This window comes from Schistocerca gregaria, chromosome 1 (genome assembly GCF_023897955.1).
Source record: "Schistocerca gregaria isolate iqSchGreg1 chromosome 1, iqSchGreg1.2, whole genome shotgun sequence".
In the NCBI taxonomy this organism is placed as follows: domain Eukaryota; kingdom Metazoa; phylum Arthropoda; class Insecta; order Orthoptera; family Acrididae; genus Schistocerca; species Schistocerca gregaria.
The window spans coordinates 144,469,018-144,483,591 of record NC_064920.1 but is presented as its reverse complement, the minus strand read 5'-3'; positions in this window follow the sequence as shown (position 1 = coordinate 144,483,591).

Sequence of the window (14,574 nt, the reverse complement as noted above, 5' to 3'; positions counted from 1 at the left end):
ATTTCCATGTTCGTTTTGCCATAAATGTTTGGCGCGGTATGATCAGTAACCTTTTGATAGGTCCATTTATTATCAATCAGTGGTTGACAGGCGGGAGGTAACTGCATTTTTCGGAAAATTCATTTGTGGAACTATTGAAAGACATTCCTTTAGCCAAGCGAACTGGAATGAACTTTTAACATGACGTTGCCCTCCACACGTTACCTTACGTGTGAGGGACCATCTCAACCGCACCTACCCTAATCGCTGGATTGGTCGTGGCGGTGCTATTAACTGGCGTCCAAGATCACCTAACCTCACACTTTTACATTTCTGTTTATGTATGAAGTCAGTGGTGCACAGAGTGAAGGTAAATACACGAGATGAACTGCTTCGACGCATCATGCACGCTGCTGAATTGATTAGGAACCAACCACAGGCAACTGAACAAGCAACACAACATGTTATCGCTAGATCGCAAAAGTGCTTTGACGTTCATGGTGGGATATTCGAACCTGGTCTGTGAACTGCAAAACATCTGTACGATAAATGTTAAAGCCGTTTAAAAGACGTGGTACGTCTTTTTCAGCTGGATACATGTAACATGCATTTTGTAATACATTATGTACTAAATACAAATTAAATATAAATTATGCAGAAATGTGTGACATACCTGCACTTCACTGTAACATCGTTTTCGAAAAAATCACGTTACGGTCCAGTTGTGTTGCGTATACGTTCACATTGTGCACATCAATTTTGCAGAATTAACGTTCCTTTCAAGACCCCTACCTCCCTAACGAAGGATATGCGGACCTATGTTCATATAACATTTTTTGTTCAGAATTACTTTTACTATTACTGTGTAAAATATTGACCTTTCTTCCCCAAACACACTGTATATAGCCATGGGGGGAATGTGGAACGATGCGTACAATGACATCGCCAACCACGGTATAAGCCTCTATAGGTCTTCAGTCTGTCGTTACAAGTGGATCTCTACATTCTGTCAGACCTGGAGGCCAGTCATAGTGCCCGGTCACAGAATCAGCAGATATTTCAAGTATGGGAAACCGACAGTTTGAGGAGATTGAAGGGTATCTCCAAGAATTCTCCTTGCTCTGGACGTTGTGCGAACAATCCGGTAGTTCAAATATGAAACTTCCTTGCAGATTAAAACAGTGTACCCGACGGAAGTCGATCTCACGCCTACATAAAAGCTAGTGGATGGCACTTTCAAGAACTGTTGTGTAATCAGTATATTGTTCAAGTTTTGCAGAGAAATAAAACTTTTACAAACCTTTGTCTACTTGTGCGATGAGGTTTCTGGATTGCAGCCGGATCACGTTGACTTCTTGCCACGATATTTCGGCTGGCAATCGTCCAGCCATCTTCAGGTGAGTGCCCGTCACTGGAGACTGCAAGTTCCCGGAGTCAACTTTATAGCAAAAAATTGGTGCGAAAACGCATACGCATTGGCCACCGTCACAGGAGCGTCCTCTATCGAAATCCGCGCCCTATGGAGCAACTGTTCTATCTGTGGAGCGCAGGCACATGCGTAAAGGTGAAAACTACATGTCCGCCTTCTGTCTGCGCGCTTCGTCTACTTGCTTTTATACCAACAGCAATTTTAAAATTTTCTTACTTTCGATTTAAAATTTTTATATTTTTGCTTTTCATTTTCGCTCCAGTCGTGTTAGGATCAGAGTTCCTCATCTGAGACTCACATTTATAAACCACGATCATCCCTGCCGTTCGTATCGTCATCGGCCAAAAAATCTACAAAGCTGTTCCAAACATTTAGGGTGAAAACTGATACACAGCAAAGCATCTTAAATCTAGTATTTTTGACGTAAGAAAGTAATGGAGTGAACTGGATATTTTAGGCGATTTGAAGTCTAGAATGACCAATGGATATCAACCACGTCTTTGTAAAGTACTTGCGTTCCACAAGACATGATTCCTGCCACATCGACGTTGATGGATCTTCCTGCAGCAACAATACGCGACCATCCAGCGATGTGGCCATGGCGCAGTTTACCACTGTTTTCAGTTTATGGTTGGACGTCGGAGATGATACACTGATCGTTACAGGAACTTACAGCCAAGCTTTTAATGTATGGTGCAGCAGGATGTAGTGTTAAAAGCCAAAACAATATAAGCATAAAAATTTAGGAACGTTCGTCATCGAAATAGGAAAAAGTTTTGCGAAGTGGGTACAAACTGAACTGTACAAGACACCGATGGCAAGGTTCCCGTAAATATTTTTTCGTACGGTAGGATCTGAGATCGATATGGATAATATGGGTCACGAATCATAAAAAGCGCAACATCAACGGCCTCGTGAAATACGTTCTTGGAAAAACACAGTGTGTTGAGTAGACCTGCTAGTGAAACACTGCTTACGCCCTTATCATGGACTCTGAAACTAAAGGCACCAAAGATTTAGAACACTGATTTTAGTTCTGTCAATGGGTTATTCAGCACATTACTGCAGTATCAAAATTTCTGCAGTTCGTATAGGTCAAGGATGCAGTCTCTTTCGACGGTAACGGTATTTTCAGCAGCTGCATCTGGATTAGGGAAAATGCATACGTCACGTCTTTTTTCGGCTCACTAGCAACGGTTATCTACCATCCGGTGGTCTAGGATTGTAAAAGATTAACCGGTCTCACCTTGTTTTAATGGTGCATGTTACCCGGTGTTCACTGTAGATGTGCTGCCACAGTTGTTGAAGACTTCGTCTTGTTCCCCGCGAGAAGATGTTACTGCAATACAAAAGCCTTTTTTCTATGTCCGGTTCCATGTGCATCTGAATAGCAGATAGTGTCATGGTTGGAGAGGCCCACCTCTCCCTTTAAAACAGTACGTGACTGTTCGTACAAGATTATGAACACGATTTATATCCTAAAATACTTGTGTTCCCCATGGTAGTGAATGTGACCCATTAATAACTCAGTCTAACTCCGAAGATTGAGTTCGAAGATGGCAAAGCTTACACAAAGTGCAACGAAAGTGGGGCTACAATGAAGTAACACAAATGAGTATTGAACCAGAATATTAATTAAACGTCGGCCAGAGTGGCCGAGCGGTTCTAGGTGCTACAGCTTGGAAGTGCGCGACCGCTACGGTCGCAGGTTCGAATCCTGCCTTGGGCATGGATGTGTGTGATGTCCTTAGGTTAGTTAGGTTTAAGTAGTTCTAAGTTCTAGGGGACTGGTGACCTCAGCAGTTAAGTCCCATAGTGCTCAGAGCCATTTGAACCATTTATTAATAAACGGGCTTATACACTCGATTTGGCCAGGAAAAATGTGTTAGTTATCTGTTGCCTACCTTGCCTAATGACCTGAAAATAGAGAGCTTATTTGACGAAAGCATTAATTTACGATAGCGCGTCTCCGCCACCGTACATCTCGAAGAAGTGCATCAGCGCCGTCTTATGTGTGTGAAATCTCATGGGACTTCACTGATAAGGTCATCAGTCCCTAAGCTTACACACAACTTAAATGACACACACCCATGCCCGAGGGAGGACTCGAACTTCCGCCGGGACCAGCCGCACAGTCCATGACTGCAGCGCCTAAGACCGCTTGGCTAATCCCGCGCGGCAGCGCCGTGTTAACTAGATCGCTTAAGATCTTACGGAAAATAAATGCAATCACTGCAAACACGCGCAGCGTATATCCTGAGCAGATTGTGTGTGACAAAGGTGGGTGGGGCACATTTTGTATGAAAAAAATAAGTATTCAGACACGGAGGTAAGGTTCATGTGGTAGAATTAGTGAGAAAAGGAAAGATGTAAGATACTGATTTCACGAAGGCCAAATTGAATCAGAATGTTGAACACCCCTTCCTAACATTACGACACAAAATTACCTAAAAACCATTTTACAAGGCGTTCATAAAGAGACTAGCGAGTGAGAGAACCTGTAAGTCACTTCATTCTGCAGATGGTTAATTTAGAGACAGATAACGATCACTACATGTTCAGAAGCAAAGGTAAACGATAACAAAGACACGTCATGCTCGGACGTGCACGGGCAAAAGGTAAGAGGAAAAAGAACATGATGTTACCTAACTTCAACACCTTTGCGATTTCCAATCTTGTGAATGCTACCCCAATACTTCCACCTTGCTGGAATCTGACCATTTTGTTCAAAGCTGCTGGTTGAATGCGCCCATATCAATCACAAAAGACAAGATTCCGAAAACTTCTGTATCGGTTTGCTGTCCCGGTAGAGAGACGAGACGTAAAGTGCTGTGCTTCAAAATGCAGATAGCGACCAACCGAGATATTATCGGGCAGTTCTCTGAATGGCCAGCACCGGTCAAAGCTACAAGAAATTTTTGCTCTTTCCTCTTTTGCAATGGTGAACCACACCCGCGGAGAGGGCGGAATGTGACATCGCCTGTGAGTGCGCGATGTATGAAAGGAGATCGTGACGAAGTGACCGCCTTTGAGTTTCTCTATGGGGTTACATGAAGTCGTTGGTGAATGTAGAAATTGAAGAGTATCTGGTTGGTAGAGTTATAACCGCCTGTCTCATTGTATTACAGGCATCAGGGGTATTTGAGAGGGTACGGCAAAATATTATGTGCTGTTGTACTGCGTATATTGAGAGCTTCACTTTGAACAGTATTTGTAAGCTTAAGCTGTTGCTGTTAGACTTTAGTTGTTTACGTGAATATTTAACTAAATAAACATTTCTGATTATTAATTTTTTACCTCAAAGCAGCCAGTTAGGCATCTTGTACCATCAGTCTAATTTTGAATATCTTCATACTTACTCCGCAAACAAATGTTCAGTACATGGTGGAGGGTGCATCTCTTCAATATTAACGGTTTTCTGTCCTCTTCCATTTGTGTATTGACAGAGAGAATAATGACTGCACAGATGATGCATCTGTACATACTTTAGTCACTCTTATTCTATTCTCATGACCCCTGTATGCAAGACATACGACGGTGCCAGGGACTCTACGTGAACCTCTTCGAGAGATTTGTTTAAAGTAACCTCATCTCAGTATTTCTGGTACCTCAGTATACGGTGCAGTTAGTAAATTTCCTCCCATATAGATAGAGTGAGAAACTGAGCGCGTTCACGTAAGCCACAGTTTACATATTTCTCATATTTTACGCTGAACGTGTCTGCAAATTGCCTAGCTCAGAGACGTTTGCAAGGTCCGTTAAGTTTTGCTCCCATACTCATGCTTACAATGTCTCAGTGCCATATTCTACTGTATCTAGCCTTTTCTTTCACTCCCGAAATAATAAAACGAATGAACGTGCGTGCGTGTGTGTGTGTGTGTGTGTGTGTGTGTGTGTGCAGTTACGAGTTCTATGGCATAACAATGAGTAGTGTGCTGCTATGACATTATGGACATTATGGTCAACTTTAGAAGATGCCCGGCCGATAGCAAAGAGGTTTCTGTTTGCCTTTGTCGAATATTTTGTGTAGATTGGCACAATACATGGTCTCTGGTCACTTCCGTTGGAGGTATAAGCCCTGGTTTCGTTGGATAGCATTCATCTCACGCTAGGTAAAGAGAGTCCAACGTTACGTCATCGCGATGTAAATAAACCTAAATCGACTACATGAATACGTATATCGATCTTTGTAGTTGTACCACAGAGGTTGCACGGTAATGTGAAAGCTGAATGTAAATACAGGTGTCGAAGTGAAGTTACAGCAGTTGTGTGGTATGTTCAGCCCAGTTGAATTAGTTATTAAGCTGGAATCCCAACAATTTTGGACGTTATTGTGTGTTTCTTGAACATAATGAAAGTCTGAAAGAAGGAACCATAGCGAAAGAAAAAAAGAAACGCTTGTAGTCATTTTTTTAAAAATCCGATGAATCTTCATTAATCAGGTCGACAGAAACCTGAAATAATTAATTATTAAGATTAATCCGAAGAATGTGGGATGTTATTGTGTGTTTCATGAACATATTGAATATCTGAACGAAGGAATTATAACCACAACGAAAGTCAAAAAAAGCGAGTAGGCATTTTTTTAAAAAAAATCCGATTAATTGCGCATAAGTCATGTGGACAGAAACGTGAAACAGGGAGAAATTAAAGTGTTTCGTATTTTTATAAAAGCCAATGGATTGTACGTAATTTTTCTGGGTAGAAACGTTAAAGCGAGAAGTTGATGTGGTTCCACAGGTAATTCCGAATGTTGCTGGAATTTTAGTTTTGCCTACATGCTGTAGATCAGCACAGAAACTTTTGCTATTCAGAAATAAATTATTGCTGATGATTATAAAAATATGAAACACTTTATCGCTATTTCACTTTTCTGTCCACATGATTTATGCACAATTAATCGGAATTTTTTAAAAAACGACTAGACGCTGTTTTTGGCTGTCGTTATTGTTATGGTTCCTTTGTTCAGACATTCATTACATCAAGAAACAGACAATAACATCCAAAACTGTTGAGATTACAGCTTAATAAGTTGTTCAACTGGGATGAACATACCACACAACTGCTGAAAATTCGCTTCTACACCTGTATTTACATTTAGCTTTCACGTTACCGTGCAACCTATGTGGTACAACTGCAAAGATCGATATACGTACTGATGAAGTCGATTTAGGTTTATTTACGTCACGATGACGTAGCGTCACGTCACTATGACGTAGGGCTCTCCTCACCTGGCGTGAGATAAATGCCACCAGGTTTCGTTAGTGGAGCTTTCAATTGTTCGCTGGGAGCTTGGTGAGATCGATTGTTCGTAAGAGCTTCTTCTCGATGGCTTAGTTAATGTTTGAACTTGTACTAGCTACAGTCTAACTAAAGCCCTAACTCCTTTGTCTTATACATTTGTAATCTATTACTTTGTGTGACGGGTTTTATTTTTACATCGAGAGTACTGAATACTTTGAAATTTAGGTGATTTCGTAGGCTAGTTTTTTACTCGAGTAGCCACTTAAACACATGGAGGTGTGCTGAATGAGTAATGTTTCGTTTCAGTTCAATAATCTTCTCATTTTTCTAAGCGCGAATGCATGTGCATCATATGATACCACTGTGATTTTGCCACTGATTTTTCAGCCCGATTTCTTCTGCACCCTCCATTGTTCGGAACTGGATTTCCACCACGTGTTAGTGTTCATGTTTAAGAACATTCAGCTTTCCCATCTTGTTACTTTACGATAAATTCAGTGACATTTTAATCCGTTTATCCTTAAATTGCTCTTTGTTCGGTAGTTACTTTCGTTACCAGCACGTGCTCGTGTTCTTGTTTAATGGCCTTTTATGCTGTAGCTTCTGTAATCTTCCTGTTGCACTGTGTATTTAAAATTTATTAGCTCATGTTCTGATCTTCGTTGGAGTGTTTCCACGATAACTTTATATATTCATTCCGCGTTTTAATATCGCAGGAACAAAGTCTCTTTTCTAGCCACGTGTGGTGTTGGTGGAAGGCCTTTCTTCTTCACTTTTCTCCTTTGTGCGAAACCTCATCAACTGCATATAGGTTTTAAGTGGACGTATGGTTAACCGATCGTTGTTTATTTCCGTTCCATATCCCACAAATTTAGTAGAGGACTCAGAAACAGGGTTTAAGATTTATCAACTGTGGAATTTATATCAGGCACCAGCAGTCGTCCCATTTTATTGTGTTCACAGGAGTTTTCGTTAAGTTACCAAAGTCAATAAATGCTCATTTTTACCCGTAATTATATTCAGGCTTTCCACAACTGAAATTCAAACTGACACCTCTGATCCAGGGCACAGTAATTCCTTTCACAATAATTGAACACAGGCCACTGTTGCTCATAAATTACGAATTATTTAAATGAGCTTAAGTTTAGATAGTCTGGATCTTATATTCCTAAATGCACCGCCTTAACAACCAAACCCAAGCCTTCTTGGGAGCATATTCTCGTAACGTGCGCGAGCTAGCGATAGCACCAGCAAGCAGTCTGTTTCTCTGCTTAATACTGCGACCTCGTATAATCAAGTACCAATCTTGTAGCCACCATAATGGCCGCACTGTCTTCTCGGAATACAGGATTTCTAGATTCACCCAACAAGGTTTGGCGAGAGGACTGGGGTACGTTGTGTGATCACAGTGCCGCAATGCAGTGATTTGGTTACTTTTCTTGCAAGATCTCCAGGAGTAATGTTATTAACACAAGCAACCAATGCAGTGGGGTCGTCCTGCCCTCATTTAGATTCAAAGCGCTGCTACCTAAGAGCGCGTGGCAGTTATGACTCGTGTATCAGTGTCCTGAAAATATATTCCTTTGTGTATTTACCCACGAATGAAAAAGAACGCATCTGTCCACTGTTTATGCTTTCATAGTGCAACTGAACATGTAAAGGGGCCATGTAACAAAGATAACGAACTGACAACCAAGATCTTTAGCTGTTGTAATGCGGCCCGTAAGAGTAAATGCGTCTCTTGTTGTAGAAGGAACAACTGCAAAGCACATGTGACTACGCTTTCCATGGCGTAGTACCTATAGCCAAGAAGCATGAACCTCAAACGTGCAGCATCTAGTTGTATTCAGGACAGCAACACACGTTTCTGCAACTTAGACATTCCTTGGATGGCTAAAAATACATAAAAAAGAAAAACTTTGTTTCCTGAATTCAGTTTGTAGTACTATTCCGCTGAAGGCAGATCATTTCCAAGAAGCTGTGCTCGCATCAGCTGCTAACGTGAACAAAGAGCACACATGCGGTACAAAATAAAATTTCGTAAGACAGAGAGATGAGTTCAGGAGGAAAATAATTTATAAGAGATTTGAAATTAACTTCATTTACTACTCAATAACCAGGCATGAAATTGCACGAACGGTAGATACAAGTGTCCTCCAAGGGACCACGTGCCACGTCCATATGCAACACCAGAAACTCACAAAAGCCGAAAATTAACCCATTATGCTTTCCGTCCCCCGTAATACTACTTAGCGAGTGGAAAGGCAAAAAGAAAAGCGACTGGTATATGAAGATGCCTGAAGCAAAAGTAGATTCTGATTGTGGCTAAGCTAGGCAAAGACGCTAATAGAGCAAAGGACTGTCCTCGCTCACACGAACATACATTTGAAATCAACTAACATATAATTACGCCAATGCAACGCCAGCAAGCAACGCTCCCACCAACGTTACGGTTTAGAAATGACCCTCTTAGTGATGCACGAAACGTGCGAACTTAACCAGCTGTTAGCAGGTAGAAAACGATGCTAACAGCTCCAGGCAGCGACCACGGAAAGAGTGTTTCTACACGGTCCTATTCGAACTTTTAACTCTCTAGTAAGCAACCACCAGGCTCACAAGGCTCTGTGCTGGAAGTACGGCCCGGAGGCATGCTTCTCACTACACAACCAAAGATACTATTTATCGAGAGGCGTTCAGTAATTAAGGCTAGCCAATTGTTTTCTCTGACAGTTTCGATCGAAAAAATTCGGAATTTGTTGTGGTACATGGTGCAATATTCCTTTTTCAACCCGCATAGTTGATGAATTTCCAGTAGGTGGCTCCGCTGTACGTAACCTTCAAAATAACGCCTGTAAAAAGGTGCGTTGCAGGCGGAGAGCTGTCGTCGAGTTTCTTTTGGGAGAAAACTACAACTTGGTAGATATTCATAGGCGCTTGTAGAACGTCTACGCACAACTGGTAGTGAGCAAAAGTACGGTGAGTCGCTGCACGAGGTGTCTGTCATCTCCGCAACAAGATCGAGCAGACCTGCCCGATCTCCTGTGTGCTTGCCGCACACTCACAGCTGTGACCCCTGCAATGTTGGAACGTGCTGACACTTTCGTTCGAGGTGATCGATGAATCACAAACACCTCGCTGCACAACTGGATTTCTCCGAAAATCCACATGCACCTAGGGAACACATGCGCGACAGTCCGAAAGTTAATGTGTGGTGTGGTTTGATGATAAATCATATTGTTGGGCCGTTTTTCTTTCCGGAGCCGACTGTGGATGGACCCATCTACCTGGACATGTTGCAACAATATGCAGTGCCACAGATAACAGACCTGCAGCCAAAAGTGATGTTTCAACAGGACGGTGCACCACCCCACTGGAGCCTTGATGTCCGAAAATTTTTAAATGACTCGTTCCCGCAACGATGGATTGGCCGTGGAGGTCCAATTCCTTGGCCGCCACGTTCGCCCGATATAAACCCCCTCGATTTTTTCTTGTGGGGTTATGTGAAAGACTGGGTATACGCTACACCAGTAAACAACCTGCAAGACTTGAAACAGCGCATAAGAAATGTCATCAATTCTGTCGCAGAACAGATGCTCCGCAACACATGGCACGAAATCGATTATAGACTTGATGTTCTTCGCGCTACCCGTGGCGCCCATGTTCAAGTCTACTGAACCGTCCACCTATATATGAAAACTAGATGAGCTGCTGTATGATTTCCCTGTACTTGTTCGTCAATAAATTGTGTTTCCTCTAAGATTTTATGAGTTCAAATGTTGGAGTCTCATTGTGGACACCCTGTATATTAAAATCCCTAATAAAACAAACCTGCTTCCAGAAAAAAGTGTTGCATTATTTATTTAACGCCCCTAGTACATAACATGAAAGACGTTTCTAACAGGCGGCTTTGAAGGTTGATGTATCTCTCAGCTTTATGGACAAAATTTTCCAACGCTGTCACTGAAGCACCGCTAGACAGTGAAAGCAGTAGTTTAAAGAACTTACCTCGGATGTTTCCGAATATCATAGGCTCTTTCAACGGTAGAGGTGTCATCCGCAGAATGTTAAAAGCGATCATTCGAGGAACGTCAGCACCTTCGTGGAATATTCGGTTTTAACGTTCTCGAAGTCCCGAGAAGTTGCAATGGTTCGCTGGGAGGGTCAAGTGAAAAAAATAGCGAGTAGCTCTGGAATATCGGTTTCCGGTGAAACGACGTTTGCTGGGGAGCGTGCGGCCGTGTGACCTGGAACGGCCGGCTGTCGGCGCTGCGCAGTGAGCCCGGCGGAAGCCTCACATAGGAAGGGCCGCCGACAATCCGCGACAGGCGGCGCGGGGCTTCAGCTTTCAGCCGTCGGGCTTCAGGCTTCAGGCCGGCTCGTGTGTCGCGCACGGCCGGACACCGGCCCTGTCCGCTGGCTCCCGCGGGAAATAATGGCGGCTCCCCCTGTGCGGATCACCTCACCGCAAGCGGCTAGCGTTCGCTCCCTCTGTCACATTCAACACTCTTCGTCCCCATCCTCTCATTTTCTCTCTTTCTTTTTGAAAAAGTCGCCACGTGCAGTTTAGAACCTGCAAGATGTTTCCACGCAACACATGCGTAATGTATATCCTAAGACAAAATAAACGACGCACCACGAAGGAATTATCTGAATGGGGTGAAAATCGGTAGATGTGATGTACATGTGCAGATAAACAAACTATTACACTTTCAGTAAAACTGGATGACCTATTCAAGGGAAAGAGCTTCTCAAACTGAGCTAGTCAATAACCTGACCCTTTTGCAAGCACTTATTTGTCTCGGCACAGGTTAATAGAGTTGCTGAATGCATGGATACCGAGCCAAATTATGTGGAACTGTCTCATTAGATCGTCAAAATCCCAAGCTGGCTGGAGGGCCCTGCCCATAATTCTCCAAACGTTGTCAGTCGTGCTGAGATCCGGCAACCTTTCTGGCCAAGGCGGGGTTTGACAAGGACGAAGATAAGCAGTAGAAACTACCACTGCGTGTGGGCAGGCATTATCTTGCTGAATTGTAAATCGAGGATGGCTTACCATAAAACGCAACAAAACGGAGCGTAAAATATGGTCGACGTACCGCTATGATGTATGAGTGCTACGGTTCACAACCAAGGGGATTCTGCTACGAGAAGAAATGACACCCCAGATCATCACTCCCGGTTGTCAGGCCGTATGGCGAGCAACAGTCAAGTTGGTATCCCACTGCTGTCCAGGGAGTCTCCAGACATGTCTTCGATCTGTAATCTCATTGACTGGAGTAGAACTGTCCTCCGTGTTGACTCCCACTTCAAACTGAACCTCTATAACCAGCGAAGACGTGTCTGGAGACTTCCCCGACAGCGGTTGGATACCAACCTGACTATTGCCCCGCCGTACGGTCTAAGAACTGGAAGTGTTGTCCTTCTTGGCAACCCGTCATGGGTCTGTATTCTAACAAGACAATGCCCGCACGTTCACGGCGAGAGTTTCTACTGTTTGTCTCCGTGGTTGCCAATCCCTACCTTGGCCAGCAAAGTAGCCGAATGTTTGGAGCATTCTGTGCAGGGCCGTCCAGCCAGCTCGGGATTTTGATGATCAAACCCGTGAATTGGACAGAATTTGGCAGGACTTCTCTCAGGAGGGCATCCAACAATTCTATCAATCTATGCTAAGCCGAATAATTGCTTGTATAAGGGACAGAGAAGGACCAATGTGTTATTGACCTGCTGAGCTTGTGAAGCGCTTTCTCTTGAATAAATCATCCAGTATTTTTTTGAAAACTATCATCATTTGTACTGCTGTAAATGAACACGACATCTACCGATTTGTACCCCATTCCGATAATTCCTTCACGTTTCGCTGGTTTGTGTTTCTTAGAGTGCATGAGGAGGACGTGAATTCACGGTCGCCACTTTTCTTTTTTTTTTTTTTTTTAAACCGCTCTAGGTAAGGCGAGCTGTTTGAGGAATGATCAATGGTTCAGTCAGTACTCGACAATAAAATATCAAGCGAGTTTGTAGTGCGGCAGTGAGAATCCCACAAGTGAATGTTCAGGAAAGATATTTCGAGCCCACTGTTTATCTTAGAATCAAGGGCGACCTCCCGAAAACCTTGATCAGAAACAAAGGTTAATAACTATTTTTAATTTAATTCTGGGACGGTATATCCAATACAAATAAAATGAATTACTAGTGTATGTCAAATTGTATTTTTTTACGCGTTTATCCCTACAACAATTGAGCGGGCTGTTGTAGAACTTGTTCTTTATAGATAACTACCTCGGTAGGCTCAAAGTCGAGCAGAAGTATCCCCAATCGGGAAGATTTGAGAGCGGATTGCCAGTTCTGGAATTCGCCCTACAAACAAAGGAGACCTCCCAAAACCCTAGATCGGCACCGGTGGATTGGGACTATTTCAGTCTGTTTCTGTGTCACAGTCACAGAGAAAAATTTCAAACGATCATAGGTGTTGTTAATCAAGTGTCGTGCGTGCGAACACTTGAGAAGTTGAGGCTACTGTAAATGCTCACGCCTGCTTCACACGCAGCGAGTCCCCCGTTCACTCCTGGGCGAGAATAACGTTTTCTCCTTACTTCAGTTTCCTTTTCTGTGAGCCACTTCATGTGAGAATACTGCAGTTTCTGTAGTGGGTAGTGGGTGTTTACAAAATATCTTCAGTAGGAGTGTACCGCGAAAAGTTACGCCATTTTTGTCATGGGGAGATGTGGAGCAGTAAATGACAATGAAGCATGTAATGCTGCAGCTAATAGGGCCGTCCTGTCGTTTAAGTGTGTCCCGCGCATTGCTGGGGGTCCTTCAGCTGTTCACTGGTGATTTTAATGACAGGGTTCAGTCGCATTAACAGTACAACCAACTTTTGCCGCGCACAAGTACAGGAAGAGTGTCAGTGCGGTTCTGAAAGGCATCGACAGGGTTGTAGAGCCATGCCGACACCACTGCTGTGGTCAGCTGCACTAGTGTTCTCTGTTGAGTATTTATGGCGTGTGCCTCTTGAGGACTGGGTGTTGTGTGATGTCCTTAGGTTAGTTAGGTTTAAGTAGTTCTAAGTTCTAGGGGACTGATGACCTCAGATGTCAAGTCCCATAGTGCTCAGAGCCATTTGAACCATTTTTGATTTATGACGTGAACAACCCGCCTGAGATGCTCTTAAAGATTGTCGATTGGTTGGCCAGGGGAATACGGTGAACCCATCCTGGTGCTCTTCGGACCACTGCGAGTTGTGTGACACATTGCACTGTGCTGCTAATATATATAATCGTCCCGAGGGGGAAAACATACTGTATGTAGGCCTGAACATGATCTCCAAGGATAGAAGGATACTTGTGTTGACAGTGGCAGAAGACAGAGAAAGATTTTTTGTTGTTCGAAGATACAAAATACGTTTCTCATTTTTTGGATAGCATACAAGCAACAGAGACATTTCTTGCATGCTGTAATAACTTGGTCTTACCAATCTGCATCTAATCTGCGATCTTTCATTTTTTTATATGGTAATTGTGCACCAACGAGAAGTATTGGAAGAATGGGTTGACAATAATACGACTATCTGCTGATCAATGTTTGGTGTGAAAGAAAATTACCTGTGACTTCTATGTGTTTAGAATAATACTTCGATTTTGTGCCTATTGTGATACATGCGAATGTCGTCACTCATGCCTGCTACAGGAGAAGCAATCTTGTTATGACAGGCGCTTAGATACAACTAGAGGTCGGCCGCGTATAACTGAAAGTTACAAGAATGAAGCACAGATGAAGTATCTGTGATATAAAACGAGAAAAGCAGCGGATCAAGGATTGAAACCTGCAGCCCTCCAGGGAGTACATGTTTCGGGGGTGATTTCACTGATTCACAGACGACTCGTTGTCATTTGTTTTTGAAATATCTGTCGAACCATAGTATTGCA